We start from the raw sequence: 25,238 nt of genomic DNA on the forward strand, positions 1-25,238 counted from the left end.
CCTGAGTATAAAAAATCTGCCACAGGATCCTTAGCAACATTAATAATATTAACAATAGTGGCCAGCACTTAGATATTATATAGTTTGTGTCAGGCACTCTTCTAAGCTGTCTATACAACTGAACACATTTAATCCTCATATGGAAATTTTTAGGTAAAGAACTTGGTGTACAGATTAGAAAGTTTAGGCATAAAGAGATAAAGTAAACTTACCCAAGGTCAAATGGCAGAGATGAGATTAGAACCCAAGTAGAGTCCTTTTATCTACCACACTCTACTGCAAGAAAAAGATATGTATTAACATAAGAGAAAGTATCTTAATCCAAAAACATCAAACTACCTAATCAGCATTCCCTTGTCATCTTCTTGTGCGACAATCTGACATTCAGCTCTATGCTAGACACGCTACATATTTCATCTTCTCCCACAATTTTATGCCACCCACCCTCCTCATTTTTCATTCACTTCAAATCCTTTAACTCTACTCTTCTACCTAATATTCAGATTTATCTTTTTATTTACATGTTTTCTAGTATGTATCATTATAAAGAGATTCCAAAATAGACCTCTTATTTCGTTTAGTTAGAAAGTACGAAAATAGCATTTTGAGATAGTTCTGTGCCCTAAGTTAACACTAATGCAAATAGCAATTGTAAGTTTTCAGGGTAATGAGATTGTTAAAAGAGCTTTTGAGGGGTGCCTGGGTGGCTCAGTTAAGCCTCTGACTCTTGATTTCAGCTCAGGTCATGGTCTCATGGTTCATGGGTTTCAGTCCCGTATTGCGCTGTGCACTGACAGTGTGGAGCCTGCTTGGGATTCCCTCTTTTTCCACCCTTCCTCAAAAACAAACAAACAAACAAACAAACAAACAAACAAACAAGGATGTCTGCATGGCTCACTCAGTTAAGCATGACTCTTGGTTTCGGCTCAGGTCATGACCCCACGGTTTCTTAGATCAAGCTCTGTGTCAGGCTTTGCGCTGACAGAGTGGAACCTGCTTGGAATTCTCTCTCCTCTCTCTTCCCCTCCCCAACTCATACTTGCTCTCTCTCTCAAAATAAATAAACTTTAAAGCTAAATAAGTAAGTAAATAAACAAATAGAAGCGTTAAAAAAGAGCTTTTGATATCCTCTTTATATTTTAAACTTATACTTGATATAAAATTATATTTTGAGAGGTAAATTCTAGATTTTGTATTCTTTATGATAAACTAAGCATACACAGTAATATCCCACTTACAATGACAAATTCCTGGATAGAACAGAAAATAAATATATATAATTCAGTTCAGAACTATGCTGGAAGATAGAAAACCCTCAGTAAGCCAAAAAGTGTGAGATCCAAAAAAGAATATACTGTCAGATTTGATTTTTCAGGTTTGAAAACCACAACTCAAGATAGGCATAGTGGAGGACTGTTAACCACAGGTTGGGTGTGACACCAATAAATGCTCCATACTCAGAAATAGCAGGTTCCAGATTCTTGTAGAAGCCCTGAGTCCAGGGATAAGTAACTAGTTGCTTAGTTGGGATATAGCAGAGGACTAATCAAGCATTCAAACCTGCAAACTCCCATTTATGTTCTGTCCCTCCAGACAATGAGGATGTGAGTGTGGAATTAGAGAAAATCCGTGAAGTGGTCAGGTGATTAGCAGGTAAGAAGAAGCAGAGAACTCAACTATTGGAGCATCCTTTTTTCAGTGCGTGGCTCTGTTCCCCCACTCTCATTGGAGACAGATTACAGTACAATAAGTAGAGTGCGGTTAATATAAAATAACAGAGGAACTTAAGAGATATTATTTGAATAGAGGAGAGTCGCGCAGAAATCAAGGAATGAAAAATTTGATCATATTCCTTTAACCCTTTCAACTAGGCCAAAACATAAATGAGAAATCTTTCCACCTGAAGTTGCACTGTGTATTTAAAATATGAGAAATGGTGTTAACAATCAGGAATGAAGATGGAGAAGGAAGGTCATTATAGAAGTTTCATTTTTTTTTTAATTTTTTTAACGTTTTATTTATTTTTGAGACAGGGAGAGACAGAGCATGAACGGGGGAGGATCAGAGAGAGAGGGAGACACAGAATCTGAAACAGGCTCCAGGTTCTGAGCTGTCAGCACAGAGCCCGATGCGGGGCTCGAACTCACGGACAGTGAGATCGTGACCTGAGCCGAAGTCGGACGCCCAACCGACTGAGCCACCCAGGCGCCCCAGAAGTTTCAAAACAAAACAAGTTATCTTTTGAGAATACTCTTTTTTGTTATTTTATTTTGTGTATTTCTTTTCAAAATTATAATATAATATCTAATTTTTATAGTATTATGGGGCCAAGTATTTCAACACTGAAATTGTAGGAAAGATTTCAACCTCAAATGGTGTCATAACCAGAGTTTTAGTAAGTTATTTTCTGATAAGTATTAATAGCAGGGAGAAAACTTTTTTGCCTGTGTAGAATTTGAGGGTATTACCGTTCTCATTCCTGAAGAATAGTGTAAACAGTTTTGAAGAAAATAAACTCTTAAAAAATAAAGTGTTTGTGTACACCTTAAACTTATATGTCAAGTATATCTCAAAAATGGATTAAAAAAACTAATTTGAATTCTAAGGAGTAAAGAAATGTACCTTTTTATTTCCACCCCACCCCTCATTTCAGAAATAAATAGAATCTACTTTAAAAAGTAGCTAATCGCACTCTAGTTTGTCAGCCTTTTACAATGGCTGGCTATGTATTCTGGGAATAGAGAGCTGGATGCATGTGTTTTTCTGTGTAGTAAGGCATAGAGACTGTTTTTCTATCTCCTGAGCTTTGAAAGTTCCTAAAGAGTAGCACTGTTATTATTCCAAGGTCGTATTGTAGATTCTTAGTTTTTTAATGCTGGCTTATTTCTTTCAATTGCCAGACCTGGATATATAGTGCTATTTGGATATTTAACATATTATTCCCAAGCTTAACAGGTTTCCAGTCATACTCTTAGTATTTCATTGCAAACAAACCCTTTACATTTGTTTTGGGCAATTTTTTCCCCTCTATGATACTGAGGAAACTCAAAATCTTTTGGATTCCTTTATTCTTTCCAATTTGCAGAATTGCTAGTTCATCTGTGTTTTTGGTAGTATGGAATTAAGCTGCTTCAGTGACAAGTAGGTATGATGGATTTGTATGATGCAGGAATAAAGACAATAATATATATTACTTAGCATGTATTTTAAAACTATACTTATCTAGTGCCTGGAGTCATTCGTGTTTTTCATATATTGAATAGAGTAACTTGTTTTCTTCTTAAAAATAACTCTGTGTAAGAAACTTTATTTTTTTTTTTGAAGTTCATTTATTTTGAGAGAGAGTGTGTGTGTATGTGGGGGTGGCGGGGGCGGGGGAAGAAGGGGCAGGGAAAGGAGAGAGAAACCCAAGCAGGCTCCAAACTGTCAGCATGGAGCCCTACTCTGGGCTTGAACTCATGAACTGTGAGATCATGACCTGAGCCAAAGTTGGATGATTAACCAACCAAGCCACCCAGGTGCTGCAAAATGTATCATTCTTCTCATTGTGCATATGAGGAAACTAAAGTCCAGAAAAATTAAGTGACTTTCCCTCAAACACCCAGCAAACATAGAACTGAAGACATGGTTCAACTCAGGTCTGTCTCACTGAATATTGGTCATTTTTGCCACGTATTCATTTTTTCACAGTACTTTTTTTTTCTAATTTTTATTTAATTTTGACAGAGAGAGAGAATGAGCGTTAGCAGGGAAGGAGCAGAGAGAAGGGGATAGAGGATCTGAAGCAGGCTTCTTGCTGACAGCAGTGAGCTTGATGGGGGGCTTGAACTCTCAAACCGCGAGATCATGATTTGAGCGGAAGTCAGAAGCTCAACCAACTGAGCCACCCAGGCGCCCCTCACAATACTTCCTAATAAACATTATTAATGATGCATATTGCTGATATTTTCAGAGATAATGTGAGACTCATAAGAGTGCAGTTTATGATCTGGCTTCTTATACTTTGCATTGATTCTCCTGCTTCAAGCCCTCTAGTAGACTGTAGATATTGGCATCTGAGGGCATTATCCCAGCCTTCCTAGGCAGGCGCTGTAAGTTTCTGGAATTGTTGGTTTCAGTGTGTACCTGTGCTGCCTAGTCTTGCTCTGAGATTATGCCCATTTGTTTGTTCACTCTTTCATTCTGCAAGATTGGGCAACTACCATGTGCCTGGCAATGTTTTAGGCACTGTGAGTTCAGTAGGAAACAAAGAAAACCCGCTACCTTCTGGGTTTTACTTTCCACTGTGAGGGCATTATTAAAGCCTCTTCCTCCTCACTTTCCATGACCTAGAATTGAGGATCCTCTTTAAAATAGAAACTTCGATTTTAGTTTTTTGCATATTTTAAAAATAAGATAACAATGGAAAATGCAATGAAATCATTGAGTACCTGTGCAATTACTGTGTTACAGGCTAGTCTGACCAACCCATAGAAACTGTTGGCTTTCAGGAAGTGCCACCATTTTATAGCTTGACATTCCCATTCAAGTACAGAAGAATATATTCAGAACAAGAAGACCCCATAGAGGTGTCCATGCACAGTGTTTGGAAGCATTGACCTCTAACTGTGTTGTGGATTTAACTATCAGTACCTTCTCACTTCTAGCCATCGACACTTGCACTTAGGCCATTCTCTCTGTCTGGGTTGTGTCCAACTACATCCCTTCCTTCAAATACTTGATCATCTTCCTGCCTGTCTCCAAGTTTCACACACGTCCATTCCTGCTCATTGTGGGTTGGCCATGTTATGTTGCCAGAATACTTCTATTAAGGACATCTGCTTAATTTGAGCAGATACCTGCTTTTCTAGTGCTTTTTAGAGTTTACCTTGATTATCACTTATCTTTCCCCTGCATTGATTCCATATTGTTGGACCAAGATTTATGGAAGGCAGTTTTATAAGAAAATGATGATTTGGCAAAACCTAATTAAGTATTATATTATTCCTTTTCATCTTTAATAAATATTTATAACCATTCCTTGTTTTTACTGATGATTAGCCCAATTCTGCATTTAAATGCAAAAGCATCACTTCTTTCACCCTTCACTTTGAAGTCTTTGGGTAGGTTTCCAGTCATCTTTCAGTTTTTACAAAAGGCTCAAACTCCTTAGTGAGTTTGATTTAACAATTAATCTAAAACTGTATCAAGTCAGGTAAAGAAACTTTTCTTTGCTAGAAGACCTGTATCTGTTTCCTAGAACTGTATCTCTTCTTCCAGATCCATCTGGACATCACACTGCTGCTAAAATCCTGAACCTTAGGATTTTAGCAATTACTTTGCCTGCCTTCCCACCCCCTTCCTTTCAGACACCAAATCCTGTCCATTAAACCTTTTAACTATATTATATGTATTATAATATATAATATTATATATATATAAATATATATATCTAATGATCTTTCGTTCTCAGAGATCAGCTTTGTCTTCCTATCGTTATCTTTTGCCTGAGCTGTAGTAACAGCCTTTTAACTTTTTTCTAGTATCTCCTTTAATACAATGCATATATTAATATGCAAATTTAGAGGCCAATTTAATGTGTCCCAGACTATTTTATTTTAATTTTAATTTTAATTTTTTAAAGTAGGCTTCATGCCCAGCACAGAGCCCAACACAGGGCTTGAACACACAACCCTGGGATCAAGACCTGAGCTGAGATCAACGGTCTGGTGCTTAACTGACGAGCTGAGCCACCCAGGTGCCCCCTCCTCCCACCAGCCAATTTTAGTTGCTTTTCATTGCAAGGCCTCCCTTGCCCCACAGGTTTCTTCAAGAGGCCTCATCTCTTCTTCAGTTGCATCTGTGGTCTTTTCTTCTGTTTCTCTCTACTTTTCATCCTTATTGGTCTCTTTTCAGTTCTTTGAAAGTCATGTCTTCATACCTTTAAATCTTTGTACACCATGTTCTTTCTCACTAAACTTTACCTATAGCTTTCAAATTGTAGCTTAAGTATTACTTCCTTAGACAAGGTCCCCTTGGTTTTTTATACTGGTTAAGGTTCTCTTGTAACACGCTACCATAACATTCTTTTTAAAAGATCTCTCATTATATATGGCATTTTTTTTCCCCAATATCTGTCTTTCCCGATAGTGTGTAAGCTCCATCAGTGTACAGGTTAATTCTGTCTTGTTCACTCATCGTATCATCTGCGATATAAATTTTCAGTTAATATTGTTTAAGTAGGGGACTGAATTAAGAATGCCTTGTTATTACTTTTAAAGATGGGTAATTTTTTGAGAGAAACAACTTTATCCCTTTGATGTGTCTTTTGTCCTTTCAAATTCTCTGACATTTTCTCTGAATAGAAGAAATGCATAATTTAAAAATCTGTATCTTCACCATGTGCACTAATTATGACTAATTGTTAAAATAACTATTTTGGGGTAAATAGTATTGTGTAAATGGGTTATAATATTGGTTGAGAGATGTTTCTATTTCAACTTCCTTAAAAAACATGAAATTTATTTTAATGCATCAAATATACTAAGTAAACACTGTTCATGTTGTTTTCTAAGAAAAATGTGGTTTTGATTGATTTTTTATATGCTTCTAGTTGGTGACTAGTGTTTGTTATGTCTACTCCAATCTTTCTCATTCTCTTTGCAAAGAAGCTATGTGAATATATATTTTTAATTGAAATACTGACTGCAGCTATGACCCATTAGACAAATCATTTTTATGACTTATTAATGTGACTCTAGCAAGTAGGCACTTATTCTAAATTATGACACTTCAGCAATCTTCATTGGAAAAATAATAATTTGTGTGTTTTTTAGAGCTTAATTTAGCAAGAAGTCAGTGAAGGATTTGAGAGATAAGATGCTAGCCCTCCCAGCATGTTCAAAAGAATGAAGAAGTCGGAAAGGCTAAAGGTGTCGGTAGCTTGGCAATTCCTCTGAGAACTCAACACTATTAATCATTAAAAGGAGTTTTTATAATATGTCAGGGGCTTCTAATTTCGTTCTATTCTAAAATAATATTTGTGACAGGAAGATCATTTCAGTTTCTGTCTCACTGAATCTATGTAAATTTTTTAATCACACAATGACAGAAATAGTTCTGGTCTTTTCAAAAAACAAACTTTATATAATTAGAGTCATTAACAGTTTCTTAAGTGGAATTAATTTGCATGAGTGTTTTATAATTCTGAACAGAATTCTAACAGCGAATGGGTGGTGTCTGAGGGCCTCTTGCAACTCCTTTGTAACAAACTATACTTTTTGGTTTTATGGAATAATATTGTTTCAAGAGTAAATATGTTACCATGTGGGCTAAGTCTTAAGATATTGGATTGCAGTGTTTAAGGATGACTTTAAAAGTACTTAGACAAAGTTCACGTGTTTCATTTTGCAGTACCAGAATTACTTTACAAATAACTAAAATTCCTTGCTATAGATTAATATGATCCTGAGAATTTTCTCCATGTAGTCCTTTGGAACCTCTCATAGAATAAACAGTAAATCTAAGGAAATTACGAGTAAAGGGCACATTTGGGGGACTTTCTTTCTTTCTTTCTTTCTTTCTTGCTTTCTTTCAGACTATAGCATGAAGCCTACTGGGCTTTCTATATCTCAGGGCTAGCTAGAATGATGTCTGATAAAATCTATTTCATCCGAGTAATAAAGCAACTTTATCTCAGAAGACTATAGAGCTATATATATATCAGTCTGTGAAATGTAGCCCAGATACTGAGAAGTTTAATGATATTCTTGGGAATTGGCTTTTTTGAAGAGTCCCATGATAATTTGGAGAATGCAACACTTATTCTGCTGTCCTAGCAAATTTCAAAGGAAAGTAAGTTTGGATGATGTGTCAACATCTGTCCAAATCCTTCGTCAGTCAGAACAAATCAGAAAGAAACGTGTGTACGTTTGGAGAAGGAAAGAATAGAAGAACGTGGAATATGCCCTTAGAAAATAAGTGGATGCATATAGATGAATTAAAGCTGCTGCTGATGTCAATTTTCTGACTGCCAGTCTCTTTCACGAGAGTCCAAATCCTCTCAGTTAAAGGTGAATTCCATGGTTCTGCAGAGTGATAAAACTAAACCAAGATGCCCCAGTGCTGTTATAGGAACACTGTTGATTTACAGAGCCCTTTTCTTTTCTTCTTTTTTTTAAATGTTTATTTGTTTTTGAGAGAGACAGAAAGAGAGAGAGAGCACGTGGGGGGAAGGGTAGAAAGAAAGGGAGACATAGAATCTGAAGCAGGTTCCAGGCTCTGAGCTGTCAGCACAGAGCCTGACGCCGAGCTCAAAAATCATAAACGGTGAGATCATGACCTGACCCGAAGTCAGAGGCTTAGCCAGCTGAGCCACCCAGGCTCCCCTACTGAGCCCTTTACTTTTCTTTTCTTAAAAATTTTTTAACGTTTATTTATTTTTGAGACAGAGAGACAGAGCATGAACAGGGGAGGGGCAGAGAGAGAGGGAGACACAGAATCCGAAACAGGCTCCAGGCTCTGAGCTGTCAGCACAGAGCCCGACGCGGGGCTCGAACTCACGGACCGTGAGATCATGACCTGAGCCGAAGTCGGACGCTTAACCGACCAAGCCACCCAGGCGCCCCTGAGCCCTTTTCTTAAGGAATCTTTTATCCATTCTGTGACTAGTTAATAATTGATAATAATTAATAATGAAAAAGGAAGGAAAGGTATAATCATTCAGAATAAACTAGGAAATGTCCTTTAAAATTTGTATTGCATTTATCTTTCCAGCATGTTTTGTTTGGCTAGCACTGTTTTCCTCTTTAAGATGAAACTCCTTGTGTGCAGCTTTCCTGTCTTCATCCTTCCCTTCTCTCCCTTCCTCTTTCCCTCTCTTTCCCTTCTTTTCTTCTATTCTTCCTTTGCGTGGGGGTAAGAGGCCCCTTTGGGGGTGATGAAAATATTTTACAATTAGGTTATGATAATGATTGCACAACTTTGTGAAATTCTAAAAAAAAAACCATCGCATTGTATATGTTCATGTGAGTAAATGTTGTGGTATTTCAATTGTGTATCAAGTAGGCTGTTTTTCAAAAATGAAATGCCAACCAGAGGTTAACTAAGGTGACTGGAGTAAGTAAAGCACAAGGATGGTAGCCCCATCTTATCTCAGATTGATTACAACAAATCACAAGGCTAGACACTCAGTGTCAGGACTCAATTGGTATGTCCTTTCTGTTCTTAACAATCTTGTGCTTTTGAGTCTTGTGATGGAAGAGATGGACTGACAATCAGAAAATTGGCATCAGTCACAGCTTTAATTCACCTACATCAATCTGTGGGCTTTGTGTCCTACATCCTGAGAAGGGAGACTGTCAGTGATAATTCAGAGACAGGAATTGTCCTTTCTAAAGATGAGCCACAGGACAACAACCACTTGAATATACAGTATTCAGTTGAAAAGTGAATAAAAAGCACACAAAACACTTAACTGCATTTAATCAGAGATGAGATAGTTGGATAAATGTATTTGAACACTTGTTTTTAAAGTCTAGTAGGCTTTATTCATTCTTAAGTAAATGCTAGATCACAATGGCAAAGATTGGGTTTTTGAAAAAAATATAATTTCCGTTTTTGAGAAAGTGTTGGCTGCTTAGAAAGTAGTCTTCGTCTGCTTCAGGAACCTTCAGGATCCTTAACAGTTAAACCGCACTGTAAAACCAGGACAGTGAGAATCCATGCAATCAGATTACATGTAGTGTTCCACAAATGCAAAGGTGTTTTCTGTTTTTCTTTCTTTTTTTAAATAAGTGTTTATTTAAATTCCAGTTAGTTAACACACAGTCTAATATTAGTTTCAGATCTACAATATGCTGATTTAACACATGCATACATGACTCTGGGCTCAGTGCTCTTTGCAAGTGTGCTCCGTAATCCCGTCACCTATTTAACCCATTCCCCCCACCATGCCCCACCCCCACTCTGGCTCTGGTAACCATCAGTTTGTTCTCTTTAGTTAAGAGTCTGTTTCTTGGTATGTCTCTCTCTCTGTCTCTCTCTCTCTCTGTGTGTCTCTGTCTCTGTCTCTCTGTTGTTTGTTTTGTTTTCACCTTTGGGAGATTTTGTTTTTATTGTTCTGTCAAAGCATTGTCAATTTGGTTGTTTTAGCTGCCTCATCTCCCTCATGACAGGAAATTCTTTTCCCCATGTCTCTTATGGCATAAGGGTTGCTTTTTAATTGATTGTGAATGTTTCACAGGGAATCCTGGAAGTTTTAAAGCATGGATCAGTGGAATATGAAGAATTGTTCATCTTTGTTCAAACTAGTGCTATTTGCTAGACTTGCCCAATACATTCTTTGTCACTTCCTATGCCAGAAGTTTTCTACATGCTTTAGATTATTGGAATAGCTCAGGTGATCTTTGTTAGCAGGAAAGAAGATATATTTTTTACAGAAAAATTTTTAATGTTTATTTATTTTTTTATATGAAATTTATTGACAAATTGGTTTCCATACAACACCCAGTGCTCATCCCAAAATGTGTCCTCCTCAATACCCATCACCCACCCTCTCCCCCCTCCCACCCCCCATCAACCCTCAGTTTGTTCTCAGTTTTTAAGAGTCTCTTATGCTTTGGCTCTCTCCCACTCTAACCTGTTTTTTTTTTTTTTCCTTCCCCTCCCCCATGGGTTCCTGTTAAGTTTCTCAGGATCCACATAAGAGTGAAACCATATGGTATCTGTCTTTCTCTGTATGGCTTATTTCACTTAGCATCACACTCTCCAGTTCCATCCACGTTGCTACAAAAGGCCATATTTCATTTTTTCTCATTGCCACGTAATATTCCATTGTGTATATAAACCACAATTTCTTTATCCATTCATCAATTGATGGACATGTTTATTTATTTTTTATTGGAATAGCTCAGGTGATCTTTGTTAGCAGGAAAGAAGATATATTTTTTACAGAAAAATTTTTAATGTTTATTTTTGAGAGAGAGAGAGAGTGTGTGTGTGTGCAAGTGGGAAAGGTGCAGGCAGAGGGGAAGACACAGAATCTGAAGCAGACTCTGGACTCTCAGCTGTCAGCACAGAGCCTGACGTGGGTCTCGAACTCACGAACCGTTAGATCATGACCTGAGGCGGAGTTCGATGCTCAACCTTGGCGCCCCAGAAGATACATTTTTATAATGACTTTTTAATTTTTGAGAGAGAGAGGATGTAAGTGAGAGAGGGAGAGAGAGAAAGAGAGAGAATCCAAAACAGTCTCTGCAATGACTTGAGGCTCAGTCTTGATCTCGCAAACTGTGAGATCATGACCTGAGCCAAAATCAAGAGTTGGACGCTTAACAAACCACACAGGTGCCCCAGAAAGAAGATACATTTTAACAGTTTTTCCACTGGTAGCAACTATACACTGTAATTTATTCCAATTAGTTAAAAATAGCAAAAGAAATCACTATATAATGTCTAGAGAATTGGTTCATATTTATTCAATTCTGTCGTTTTTTAAAAATTATTTTCGCTTCATTTAAAAATCCTATTCTCTTGTAAAAGATAAGCAAATGCAATCTTTTTTAAAAGTTTATTTATTTTTGAGAGAGAGAAAGAGAAGATTTGAGCGGGGGAGGGGCAGAGAGAGAGGGGAACCGAGGATCCAAAGTGGCCTCTGTGCTGACAGCAGACAGCCCGATGTGGGGCTTGAACTCAACATCGAGATCATGAGCTGAAGTCAAACACTTAACCAAATGAGCTACTCAGGTACCCCCAAGCATATCTAATCTTAATGAAAGTTTGGTTTAATGGAAGTTTGACTTTATGGAAACAGTTGTTTAAAATAACAATTAATTTGGGCTCTGTGCTGACAGCTCAGAGCCTGGAGCCTGTTTTGGATTCTGTGTCTCCCTCTCTCTCTGCCCCTAACCCACTCACATTCTGTCTCTGTCTCTCTCAAAAATAAATAAACATTAAAAAAAATTTTTTTAATAACAACTAAAAGTATCCTTACTGATTATTTAGTCTCACCTTCTTATTGACAAAGAGATTTGTTCCTTTAAAGAAGAGCTTGTATTTCCCCGATTTTGTAGATTTTGAATTAGCCAATAATAAATTTAAATCAATCCTATCCCTGTAAAAATTATGAAATTTTAAATATGTGGAGTCCAAACTAATGGGATTTATATTTTAACTTGGATTGTGTGTGTGTGTGTGTGTGTGTGTGTGTGTGTGTGACCATGTGTGTGTGTTGTGGAAGGTTATAGGAATTATACAATGATAAAATGTCAATATACCAAAATGGATTTTTTTGCTTTGAAACATTTTTTACCAAAATTTCTGATTAAAAAGATGAGAATGGTTATCACTGCCAATCCTTTGTTGTTGGTACTTCCATCTACCCATTCAGTCATTCATCAGTCAGTTCAATGTTTTTTGAGTACCCAATATGTGTCACGTTTGGGATTAAAATTGCATAGAAGGCACAGTTTTTTGCATTTGAAGAGCTTTGGTTTAGTAGGTAAAAGCATGTATAAGTGAATAATTTAAGATAGTTTGATGGAGAACATATAGAGACTTATACATGAGGCACTGACCATTTTTGTGAGAGTGGAACACTCAAATGCCTGCTTAATATGGGAGAAAGCTTTCAGGGCAGAGGGACGAGCAATGCCAAAAAATGGAAATATGAAGAACTCAAAAGGAAGATAATGGAAGATGAGGTCTTTGTTTTTAGAAATCTAACTCTGGGTGCTTTTTGCTTTCATGTGGAAAAGAGCCTTAAGTAGAGCTAAGTAGCTGTCCGTATTTTTATTCAAAAGAAAAATGTTGAACTTCCTTCTTTATATTTTCTTTATATACATATGCCCTTCAGTCTCATCCTATATTAAAATTGTCTTAGTCAATTTGAGGTTTTGCTTCTTATTTGGCAAACATGTAATTTAATAATAGAAATTTATTTTAGACTTGCTTTTCACTTTATATTATGAAACTGATACATTTAGTAATTTAATTGAAATATGTGCACATCTAGTACAAAAATCACTGAGGGCTAAGAGCTGGTTTATTAAACAGATAAACAAAATTGACAAACCTTCAGCTGGACTTACCAAGAAGAAAACAGAGAGGACTCAAATAAATATAATGAGAAATGTTACAATACATACTGCAGAGACACAAAGGATTATAAGAGGCTACTATGAACAATTATATGCAACAAATTGGACAACCTAGAAGAAATGGATACACTCCTAGAAACATAAGACCAACCAAGACTGAATCATGATGAAATAGGAAATATGAACAAACTGATTTCTAGTAAGGACATTGAATCAATAATTAAAAACCTCCTAAAAAACAAAAGTCCAGGGCCAGATGGCTTCACTGGTGAATTCTATCAAATATTCAAAGAAGAATTGAAATTCAATTGTTCTAAAACTCTTCAAAAAAAAAAAAAAAAAAACAAAACAGAAAAGGGAGGAACTCTTCCAAATTTATTTCATGAGGCCAGCACTAATTACCCTGATAGCCCAACCAGAAAAGGATACCACAAGAAAAGAATATTATAGGCCAATATTATAGTTGATCTCAAATGAACACTGATGCAAAAACTTCAACAAAATATTAGGAAGCCAAATTAAACAATACAGTAACAGGATCATGCACCATGATCAAGTGGGACTTATTTGAGGGATGCAGAGATGTTTCAACATTCACAAATTAGCCAATGTGATACACCACCTTAACAAAATGAATGATAAAAATCATATAATTATCTGGGGGTGCCTGGGTGGCTCAGTCGGTTGAGTGTCTGACTCTTGATTTCAGCTCAAGTCATGATCTTATTCAGCTGCCTGGAATTTTCCCTGCTCCTCCCCCATGTGCTTGTGCACATGAGTGCACTTTCTCTTTTTCTCTCTCAAAATAAATAAATAAACTTTAAAAACAAAACGGTTCTTTGTCTCCTTTGGCTCCTTTTCCCCCACTTACTTTCTCTAAAATAATAATAATCAAATTCTTTTAAAAATTAGGTGAGTGTCTCAATAGATGCAGAAAAAGCATTTGACAAAATTCAACATCTACTTATGATGAAAACTCAACAAAGCGGGTATAGGGGGAATGTACCTCAATATGATAAAGGCCATATATGACAAGCCCACAGCAAACATTTTCTGGTAAAAGCTGGAAGCTTTTCCTCTGAGATCAGGAACAAGACAACGATGCCGTCTCTTGTCATTTTTTTTTTTTCAATATAGTGTTGGGAATCCTAGACAGAGCAATTAGGAAAAAAAAAAAAAGGCATCCATACTGGAAAGGAAGAAGTAAAACTGTCACTATTTGCTGATGACATGATAATATAGATAGAGAACCCCAAAGCCTTTACTAAAAAATTGTTAGAAATAATAAACTCGGGGCACATAGGTGGCTCAGTTGGTTAAGCACTGACTCTTGATCTCAGGGTCATGACTTCAAGCCTGAGTTGGGCTCTGTGCTGTGTGTGAAGCCTATTTAAAAAAGAAGAAGAAGAAAGAAATAATAAATTCAGTAAAGTTGTAGGATACAAAATCATACACAAAAATCTGTTACATCTCTATATAGCAATAACGAATTATCTGAAAGAAAAATCAAGGACATGATAGCATTTATATTTGCATAAAAAAGAATAAAATACATACGATTAAATTTAACGAAGGAGTTGACAAACTTATATACTGAAAACTATAGGACATTAATGAAATAATTGAAATCAGAAATAAATAGAAAGGTATCCCATGCTCATGGATTGGAAGAATTAATATTGTCAAAATGTCCATGTTACCCAAAGCAACATAGATTCAATGCAATCCTTATCAAAATTCCAATGGCATACTTCACAGAAGTAAAACAAATAATTCTACAAGTTCTAAGGAACTACTAAAGACCCTGAATAGCCAGAGCAATCTTGAGAGAGGAAACAAACCTGGAAGCATCATGCTCCCTGACTTCAAACTATATTGCTAAGCTATAGTAATTAAAATAATATGGTATTGGGCTGAAATCAATGAAACAGAGAGCCCAGAAATAAACCCACACAAATATGATTAATTAATTTATGACAAAGGGCCAATAGCAACAATGGGGAAAGGACAGTCTTTTCTACTAATGGTGATGGGTGAACTGGACAGCAACATGCAAAAGAATGAAAATGAACCATACACAAAAATTAACTCAAAATAGTTAAAGATTTGAACATTAGACCTGAAACCATAAAACTCTTAGAAGAAAACATAGGCAGTAAGCTCCTTGAAGTAGATCTTGGTGATGATTTTTTAATCTGACACCAAATGCAAAGGCAGCACAAGCAAAAATAAGCAAGTAGGACTATAGCAAACTGAAAAGCTTCTACACAACAAAGGGAATTAACAAAATGAAATGCCAGCCTACTGAAAGGGAGAATAAATCAAGTCATATATCTGATATATGATTGTATATCTGTTAATATCCATAATATATAAATAACTTCTACAACTCAAGAGCAAAAAAAGCAATCTGATTAAAAGTTGGGCAGAAGATCTGAATAGACATTTTTTAAAGAAGACATCCAAATGGCCAACAGGTACATGAAAAGGTAATCTACACCATTAATCATTAGGGAGATGCCAATCAAAACCACAGTGAAATATCACCTCACACCTGTTAGAATAGCAACTATCAAAAAGATAAGAAATAACAAATGTTGTCTAGAATGTGGAGTAAAGGGAATTCTTGTGCACTAATGATGGACTTGGAAGTGGCTACAGCCACTATGAAAAACAGAATGGATGTTCCTCAAAAAATTAAAAATAGAACTACCATGTGATCCAGCAATTCCACTTCTGGGTATTTGTCCAAAGAAAATGAAAACATGAACTTGAAAAGATATGTGCATTCCCATATTCATTGCAGCATTAGTTTTTTTGGAGAGAGAGAGACACACACAGAGCATGAGTCGGGAGGGTAAAAGGGAGAAGGAGACACAGAATCCGAAGCAGGCTCCAGGCTCAGAGCCGTCAGCACAAAGCCCGATGCGGGACTCAAAACCACAGACTGAGATCATGACCCCAGCCAAAGTCGGATGCTTAACCGACTGAGCCACCCAGGTGCCCCTAATTGCAGCATTACTTACAATAGCCAACATATGGAAACAACCTAAGTGTCCACTGATGGATGAATGGATAAAGAAGATACAGTGTAAATATACAATAGAATATTATTATTCAGCCATAAAAAAGAATGAAATTTTGCCATTGTGACAACGTGGGTGGACCTTGAGAGCATTATGCTAAGTGAAATAAGTCAGAGAGAAAAATACCATATGATCTCTCTTATATGTGGAATGTTAAGTAAATTTTTTAAAAATCCAAGCTTGGTGTACCTGGGTGTCTCAGTCAGTTTAGCATCTGACTCTTGATTTCAGCTCAGGTCATGATTTCAGTTTGTGGGGTCGAGACCTGCATCAGGCTCTGCGCTGACAGTGTGCAGTCTGCTTGGGATTCTCTCTCTGCCCTTTCCCCTACTCTCTCTGTCTCTCTCCCCCCCCACCCACTTCCCTCCCTCTCTCCCCCTCTCTCACTCTCTCTCAAAGACAAAACAAAACAAAAAGCCAAGCTCATAGATCAGATTGGTAGTTGCCAGAGGGAGATGTTGGGATGTGGGAAAAATGGGTGAAGCAGGTCAAAAGGGAAAATGAAAAAGAAATGTAAGTAAATAAATATAATTCAAATTAAATAACTTTAATAAAATTATTAATCAACATTGAGCTTCAAGTAGAAATTTTGGTTTAAAAAGAATTTATGCAGCATATTAAACAGAAATATTCTCAACTATTACTGAAAGTACCTTTATCTTTTCTAAGCATTTTCTAGGACACACAGGTTACAGGACATAATAAAACTTTTTTTCTCACTTTGTGGCCATATATGAAAGCAGTGGAGATTCTTGGCCTGAGCTAATTAGAGGCACTGACCCTATGTGGCACATTTATTTCTCTGCTGCTTCAGTTTCCAGATTTCTGGCCTTCTCAAATATCTCTTTGACCTCCTTTCTGACAAATATTACCTAGAAGATGAGTTGGTCACAAATCAGGTATTCAGGTTAATCTTTAGAACTAAATAGTCTGCTTTTCAAAAGTCAACCAAGGATAGCTTCTTTTCCTTGGCTATTTCTGGTTCATTCACTGCTCCTGAGGATGAAAGACAAGTCAGGTTCTACCAGCTGAGGGTGGATTTTTGAGAAACCGTCTTTGCTAATATTTGTACCCAGCTTTTCTTTAGCAGTATACTCAAAGAGCCCAGTAAAGTATTGGTATTATAATCCCATCTTAGAGGTGAGGAAATATCTTTATACATTTGGAACAATTGGAAGTGTTTATAGGAATATTTCATTTCTAATTTATGGTACTAGTGAAAGAAAATATGTTCCAAGCAATACATGATTTTCTCTAGGCCTCGTAAATAATGTTATTGAGAATTAGAACCTGTTTTTATCTATTCCTAAGGTAGTATTTTTTCTGCTACACAATGCTGTCACATATATATGCCTTCTATATTACTTTTTTTTTTAATGTTTATTTTTGAGAGACGGAGAGAGACATGGCATGAGTGGGGGAGGGGCAGAGAGAGAGGGAGACACAGATTCTGAAGCAGGCTCCAGGCTCTGAGCTGTCAGCACAGAACCCAACGTGGGGCTTGAACCCACGAGCTGTGAGATCATGACCTGAGCCGAAGTCGGATGCTCAGCCGACTGAGCCACCCACGCACCCCATGCCTTCTATATTATTTTTGAATAAAACAGTAAATTCTTCCGAAGATTCAATGCTTATGACCTGATTGCTATCCTTTGAAACAGTCTTTTAGAGATTCCAAGAAAGCATTACTTTAAATTTTTTAAATGTGATGAAAAATAAAGTTTCTATGCTAATCAGTATTTTCCAAGTTGTTAGAATTTTAGTAAGTTAAAAGTTAAAGATTTTATTGTGAAAAATTTAATACATCAAAATCATTTTCAGATGAATTAACAGAAATATGAATGTTCACAATTAGCATTTCAAAATGGATAGAGTTGAGTTGAAAATAGCACTTAAAATTTTTTATATCCTGTATTCAGACTTCTATGTTTCTATTTTTAAAAATGTTTGTGTGGGGCACCTGGGTGGCGCAGTCGTTAAGCGTCCGACTTCAGCCAGGTCACGATCTCGCGGTCCGTGAGTTCGAGCCCCGCGTCAGGCTCTGGGCTGATGGCTCAGAGCCTGGAGCCTGTTTCCGATTCTGTGTCTCCCTCTCTCTCTGCCCCTCCCCCGTTCATGCTCTGTCTCTCTCTGTCCCAAAAATAAATAAACGTTGAAAAAAAAATTAAAAAAAAAATGTTTGTGTGTGTATATATGTGTAAATATATGATGTGTGTGTGTGTGTGTGTGTGTTCTTGAGTTTCACTCCTAATATAAACCTTTTTTAAAATTAAATACCTTTGCCTCATTTCAGAGTACTATGGTATTTCATTTACTATAGATACTAAAAATAATTGTATCATAAATGTGCAACTATTGAGGAATCATTCTCAGGACCTGTGATAAAAATCGTTCAGTTAAGTTAGAATGTCAGTTGTAAAATTGAGTACCTAAGAATGTTATTTGAACTGATGACAAAGGAGACTACTGGCTAGTAACACATGGAATATACCTATCCAGAACTGTGACTCTTTTATTCTTTTATTTTTGCATCATATGTATAAAATTTTACAATACAAAAACACTTTCCAATTGCTAATATCAGCTAAATTGAGTTCATTATAATAGTTGTAAATTGCTTTTAGTTTTTATTATGAAAAATTTCAGACATGTACAGAGGTTGACAGAGTAGTGTAATGAATCCTCATGTATCCATCAACTACCTCAGCAGTTTTAATGCATGGCCATTCTGTTCATCCATATGCTCATTCCTCAGCTCCCTGCTAATGTTATTTTGATGCCCATTCCAACATCATACCATTTCATCTGTAAATACTTCTGTGTGAATCTCCAAAAGATAAAGCCATGTTAAATGCAATTACCATAACATTATCACATTCAAGTAATTAATAATAATTCTTTAGTAACATCAGTAGACATCCATCTTCAAATTTCCAATTGTCTCTTAAACATCATATTTTCCATTTGCTTGTATTAAATAGAACCCATATTTCCCCAATGGCACCGTGATTTGCAATTTTCATATGTCTTTTCAGTCTCTTTTAGCCAATAATCTCTCTTATCCTTCTCTCTTTTTTCCTGTGTAACAAATCAGTGTTGAAGACGCCTGATCCTTTGTGCTGTAGAGTTTCCCCACGGCCTGGATTTTAGTGATAGCATCCCTGTGGGGTAGTTTAACATGTTCCTCAGTTGTCTGAATTTCCTGTGACATATTAGTTGAATATAGAGGTTTAATCAGAATCAGGTATGGTTTCATTTTCTCTAGTCTATTTTACAGTGGTGTAGTGTTCTTACATCAGGAGTGAATGTTGCTTTCACTTGGTTCTCTTGTTTGATGCTGGTAGCCATTGATGCTCAGTGCCTCTACTAGTTTATAAGGGATTGAAATGCATATTCCTATTCTGTCATTACTTTTACATTAATTCACGCAATACTTCTAAGGAAAAAATTGTGCTTCATCTACTATTGGGTTAACTAGTGAAACAACTTCTATGGGAAAGTCAAGGTATAAATGGCTGATTCTTACCCTTTATTTACTGGTTCTCAAAATAATGAATTTGTTTTCTAGCCTTTTCCAGTGTTGAGTGATGAGTTGTTAGTATCAGCTCATAGAATTAAACATATTTGTTATGTTTCAATCCACAGCAGTTATTATTCTAATCCATGGTGAAGTTTTCCTATTTTAATCATCTAGGCCTCCTCAGCCTCTACTCAGCCTCATACATTTTCTACCCCAGATCTTCAATCAGCCATTCATCCAAGCAGCTTTATTTTCTTTAGTGGGAAATAGTATTTTCAGATCAAAACTTAGGATGCTCATTGTTCCTGGAGTTAGTTGTTCCAATAGACATTTTTTATTTTTTTTTTTACGGATAAGGCTATGTCACCAATTTGTACTCATTGTCCCAGTTCAGAATCAGATTGCAGATTTTTTATTTCACGATTTCTGTTTTACGTATGTATCTCCTTTCACCTACATTAAGAATCCCAGTTCTCAACACTGAAGATTATAGAATTAGAATACTTCGTTATTCATTGTTACACCAATTTACATACAAAAGAGACTCAGAATAGCAATTCCAGTACTACCCCACCTATATGATTACTGAAAAGAGTTTAAAATTTATTTGTACTTCCTTATGCCCTTATGATGTATCCCTTCAGAAATATTAGGTCAAGTTCTTCTCTTTTAGAATCACACGAAATAGCTCATGTCTTTGTGGTTGTAGTACAAACTGGATTCATATTTAGGATCATTTTTTTTTCAAAAATTATCCTTTTTATATTTAATTTTTCTTTATAATTTCAAAAAAAATTACCTGTTTTCAAGATTCAGTCTATAAAACAATTTCTACTTAAAGAAGACTGCTCTCAATCCTTGTCCTCTCCTGCCTGTGTCCTCTTCTCATTGTACATAATTAGTAGGGTCCAGAAATTATGGCATACTCTGCCCTTTTAAAAAAAAATATAGCAAATTTCTGTTATGTAGAAGTGTTTTAACAGTAGCATGAAGAACTCCATATAATCTTCATCTGGCTTTTCATTTGTTGAAATTTTACTACATTAGGCATATCATTTCTTCTCCCTCCCTCCCTCCTCTATCTCTCCACACACACACATATGCATGTGTATGTGTATTTATGTATAATACACATATGCACACATATACATGCATATACATACATTTATACACACACTATGTAATACATAATAACTAACATATACATATATAATTTTTTTTCTGAACCATTAGAGATTAAGTAGCAGACATGATGGTTTCACTACCCCTTATTATTTCAGTGACTTTCTCCTAAAAACAAGGACATTGGGGTGCCTGGGTGACTCAGTCGGGTGGGCACCCGACTTCAGGTCATAATTTCGCAGTTCATGAGTTCAAGCCCCATATTGGAGTCTGTGATGACAGCTCAGAGCCTGGAGCATGCTTTGGATACTGTGTCTTCCTCTCTCTCTGCCCTTCCCCTGCTCATGCTCTGTCTCTGTCTCAGAAATAAACATTAAAATTATTATTAAAATTAAATAAACATTAAAATTATTAAAATTAAATAAATTAATTAAAATAAACATTAATTAAAAAACAAAAACAAGGACATTGTCCTTTAAAACTACAGAGTGTCCATCAAAATCACAGAATAACATTGAATTCCATCATCTAGCCCACAGGCTCTATAATGTTTTGCTGATTGTCCCAACAGCATGCTTCATAGGTACAGGATACAATCAAGGATTGCATGTTACATTTAGTTGTCTGTTTAATCTCTCAGTTTGGAAAGTTTCCCAGTTTTCCCTTTTCTTTCATTATCTTGACATTTTTAAAGAATATGGCTACTGTGTATACTGTCTCTCAGTATGGGATGTCTGATGTTTCCTCCTGATTAGATTCAAGTTATGCTCTTTTTTTTTTTTTTTTTTTTTTTTTTGCTTGAATACCACAGAACTTATGCTGTGTTCTCAGTGTCTCAAGAGCTACATTATATGTCCCAGTACTGGTGATCATTTTCTTAACTTGGTTAAGTTTCATTTTTTTTTTTGAGGTGAAATTTACAACACAAAATTAACCATTTTAAAGTTTTCAATTCAGTGGTATTTAGTGCATTCACAGTGTTTTTCCACCACCATTTCTATCTTGTTCCAAAACATTTTCATCACCTTAAAAGAAAACTCCATCCCTATTAAGCAGTCAATCTTTATTCCCAACTCCCCATACTACCTGGCAATCACCAATTCATTTTTTGTCTTTATAGATTTACTATTTCTAGATATTTTATATAAATGAAATGATATAATATCTAGCCTTTTGTGTCTTATTTATTTCACTTAGCACATTGTTTGCAATGTCCATCCATGTTTTAACTAGCATATATCAATACTGCATTCCTTTTAATGGCTAAATAATATTCCAATGTATATTTATACCATGGTTTGTTTAATTATTTATCCATCGATGGACTTTGGGTTGTTTCTATCTTTTGGCTATTGTAAATAATACTGCTGGAAGCATCTGTGTCTAAATATTACCTGTTTTAAATTCTTTTGGTTCAGTTGTGCGGTGATGGGGTTATTCTATGTTTAAATTTAGGAAATGTTTTCCACAGTGGTTGTACCATTTTACATTCTAACCAGCAGTTTATAAGGATTCTGGCTTCTCTGCCCACACCAATACTTGTTATATATATATTTAGTTATTATTTTAGTGATTATATTGAGTGTGAGAAGTGGGTATCTCATTAGGGTTTTGATTTGCATTTCCCTGATGATTAATGATGGTGAGCATCTTTCCATGTGTTTACTGGCTATTTGTATATCTTTGGAGAAATTTCTATTCAAGTCGTTTGACCATTTCTTCTTTAGGTTGTTTGTCTTTTTGTTGTTGAGTCTTTGTATAGTGAAGATATATTTAATGTTCACTAGTAGCCTTCTGTTATTTTTTCTTTAGTTAATTTGGCTGCCTGAAAGTGACACTTAAAGAAGATCTGACTGGGGCGCCTGGGTGGCACAGTCGGTTAAGTGTCCGACTTCAGCCAGGTCACGATCTCGCGGTCTGTGAGTTCGAGCCCCGCGTCGGGCTCTGGGCTGATGGCTCAGAGCCTGGAGCCTGTTTCCGATTCTGTGTCTCCCTCTCTCTCTGCCCCTCCCCCGTTCATGCTCTGTCTCTCTCTGTCCCAAAAATAAATAAACGTTGAAAAAAAAATTAAAAAAAAAAAAAAAGAAGATCTGACTGGAGGGGAGCCTGGGTTGGCTCAGTGGGTTAAGCATCCAGCTTCGGCTCAGGGCATGATCTCATGGTTCATGGGTTCAGGCCCTATGTCAGGCTCTGTGCTGATAGCTCAGAGTCTGGACCCTGCTTCAGATTCTGTGTCTCCATATCTCTCTGCCCCTCCCCGCCTTGTGCTCACTCTCTCTTTCTCTCTCTCTCTCTCTCTCTCTCTCTCTGTCTCAAAAACAAATAAACATTAAAAGAAAAAAGAACTGACTGGAATGTTTCCTCAGTTCTCACATGTAGACACCAGTTGTTGGATGCAACTTAATATTTCAGAATTATTTGCTTGATTTTAAGTCATTAGTTACCATTTTCTTTGATTGTCTTCTGCCATAAAGCATTGTTGTCAAAACTTTTATTTCAGTCTGGTTTTTTTGTCCTTCATAAATGCCTTGGAATTTTTTGCCCAGATTCCTAGTGGGTTTTTTTTTTTTTCACTTTAAATTTTACTAGCATTTGATTAGAATATGTGTTCTTGTTGATCATTTTGGAGATTTTGCCCAAGTATTCAAAGTACTACTCATATGTACATATTTTTAAATCTTTTTTTTCCATTTGAGTAAAGTTTTTCTTTTTAATTTTTATTTTTTGTATTCACTGTGTCCTGTTGTTCTGGCTTTCTTCTTTGAGGACTTACTATAATATGTTGGATGATTTTTTTTTTGCATTCTGTATTTGAGACTTTCTCTCAAATCCTTTGTATTGCTTTATTTTTTTTAATTCTTTTTTTAAAGTTTATTTAGATATATAGAGAGAGAGTGCAGAAGCAGGGGAGGAGTGGAGAGAGAGGGGGAGAGGGAGAATCCCAGGCAGGCTCCACACCATCAGTGCAGATCCGAATGCAGGGCTCAAATGCACAAACCATGAGATCATGCATGACCTGAGCCAAAACCAAGAGTTGGTTGCTTAACTGACTGAGTGAGGGGCCCCTCACTTTATTTTTTTTAACTTAAAAAATGCTTCCTATTTTTATTTTTTATTTCTTTATACCATTAGCCATTGTGTTTGCATTTTTTTCTGGTTTATTTTTCCCTTCTGAAATTGGTTATTTCATTTATTTCTAAATCTCCTGAGTTCTATCACCTAATCTCTGAGTTTTTCTAATTCTTATTGATGCTGTCTTTTCATATCTTCAGTTATGTTCTTGATTTCTTTTGGTTCATTTTGAAAAATTAGGCTAGAGTTTGAATCTAATTTGTGGGCAAGGCTCTTTGGCATACTTTCATTGCTTCTAAGGGTGTTCTTCTCTCCTCATTTTCTTTTATTTTCTTATTACAACTTTACATGGCATTCATGTAAATACAGTTCCTTTCCCATTTTTAATTTTTAGCATGAGGTGAGGTTGGCTGAAATTTTGAACAAAAGTAATGGCTTACAATATCTTTTCTAGCTTCACACCTCTTAAACTCTGTTTGGTGGTTTTCCTGAAGAGACAAATTATGGCTTCATACTTTCAGATTTATCCTGTGCCTGTCTCCTCCCCCCAATTTTTCTAGACTTTTTCTTTAATCACTATTATTCCAGTTTACTTCAATTTGTTTCTATTCCGAGAATTTATCTTTAATGGGAGACTTCAATGTGTAGCTTTTAGAAAATCTCAGGGTCCAAATTGCCCTGACCCTTTTAGACCTTAACACCAACCTCTGCTCACTTTAGTGAGTTGGAATGAAAAAATGCCCTCTCAGTTACTGTGGTTGTCTCTGAGAACCTGTTGACTATTTTGGTGTGTTAAATGGACTTTTGATTTCCTTTATTATCTCTGTCACCAATGCTGATACCATGACTGTCTCTGGCTATTAATGGTTTATGCTCACTCAAATGCATTATGTAATTCTTGGAGATATTCTGTCTATTAGTTTTTTATTCTTTGTAGGAAATTCTATGCTGCATGAAACACTTAACTTCTTAAAACTATAGCCAGTCATTACCTCTCAGTTTTTGTGTGTCAGAAATTCCACAGACCTCCTTAGCTATGTTCCCTGCTTAGGGTATCACAAGGCTGAAAGTAAGTGTTGGCCACGTTACCAGTGGGAGAATCTACATTGTCTTGTTCCGTGGATTCCCCAAGGGAAAATTTACATGGATAACCATGCTGGAATAAAGAAGGCCAAAAGGAAAGTGGCAAGCACAAAGCAGTTTGTTAAAGCTAGGGTGCACGCTCAAGGTGGGAGAAGGGGCGGGTTGTGTGAGGTGGAACCAGCCTTAGGTTGTTTTGGGATTGGATATTTGTTGTGCCTCTCTGGGCTGGGAGGAGCATTGTCATACCATGGGGTGGTCTCTAATGGAGGCTGCTCCCAA

At 36.3% G+C, this 25,238-nt stretch overlaps 1 protein-coding gene across 18 annotated transcripts in view; it reads left to right on the forward strand.

Annotated features, from left to right (window-relative positions):
- The window catches only part of GULP1 (GULP PTB domain containing engulfment adaptor 1), a 275,468-nt gene that overhangs the window by 105,676 nt on the left and 144,554 nt on the right, over positions 1 to 25,238 (forward strand). For 2 of the 18 annotated variants that reach the window (XM_045034119.1, XM_045034120.1), the window contains exon 3: positions 1,594 to 1,653. The exons of the other annotated variants lie outside the window; for them this stretch is intronic. The gene's annotated coding sequence lies outside the window, so the exon portion shown is untranslated. The remainder of the gene's footprint in view (positions 1 to 1,593; positions 1,654 to 25,238) is intronic. 18 annotated transcript variants of the gene reach the window in all.

The sequence above is a fragment of the Felis catus genome, chromosome C1 (assembly GCF_018350175.1).
Source record: "Felis catus isolate Fca126 chromosome C1, F.catus_Fca126_mat1.0, whole genome shotgun sequence".
In the NCBI taxonomy this organism is placed as follows: Eukaryota; Metazoa; Chordata; class Mammalia; order Carnivora; family Felidae; genus Felis; species Felis catus.